General features: G+C 34.6%; 1 non-coding gene across 1 annotated transcript; it reads right to left on the reverse strand.

Annotated features, from left to right (window-relative positions):
* Positions 1 to 324: 324 nt before the first annotated feature.
* On the reverse strand, positions 325 to 429 carry LOC123573732 (U6 spliceosomal RNA). The gene has a single exon (XR_006698470.1). It is a non-coding gene; the product is annotated as a U6 spliceosomal RNA (small nuclear RNA).
* Between the last annotated feature and the right edge of the window lie 261 nt (positions 430 to 690).

A 690-nucleotide genomic window follows, 5' to 3' on the forward strand; every position in this document is an offset into this window, starting at 1 on the left:
TTATTTGTCATTTAATTAAATGAGTAAGAAACACAATCAAGAATGTGTTTAGGACCCTGTCCTGGCCACAAAAAGAAGCTGACCCTGAAAGATGAAGCCAATTAGAGTTTCCTAGCAGGTTTGCTTTACTATTTTGTTTTTGACATACTAGTTTCTTTTTTATTGAACTCTGTCAAATATGTATTTTTCTAGGAAGGAAATTTAAGAAATAAACAACTCATGGTAATTGCATGATTGCTTGACCTTTAGAATGTATTATCTGTGACCCGTATCTTCTAGCCATGGGTTTTACAAATGATGCACTTTTACCTGTTACTTATTACAATCAAAAGGTTAAGAATTTTTTTTAACAGACTCATCCTTGCGCAGGCGCCATGCTAATCTTCTTTGTGTCATTCCAGTTTTAGTATATGTTTTGCCAAAGCGAGCATAAGAATAGTTTTAATGTTTCTGCAAATTTGCCTCTTGATGATCTGCTTGGATACTACTCTTTCTTTAGGGCCAACAGATGTTTTGTTCTAGGCCTGTCTGTTTCACCAGCTTCTAGTCAGTGTCTCTAATTAGTACAAAGTAGTGTTGGTAGCATAAATTGAACACAATAAGAAAGAGGGATTTATTCATAGGAAACATGTTATAATTTGCTTCCAGTAATCTGGTTTCACAAAGAGAACATGGGTATGTAACTGGAAC

This window comes from Macaca fascicularis, chromosome 5, assembly GCF_037993035.2.
Source record: "Macaca fascicularis isolate 582-1 chromosome 5, T2T-MFA8v1.1".
NCBI classification, from domain to species: Eukaryota; Metazoa; Chordata; class Mammalia; order Primates; family Cercopithecidae; genus Macaca; species Macaca fascicularis.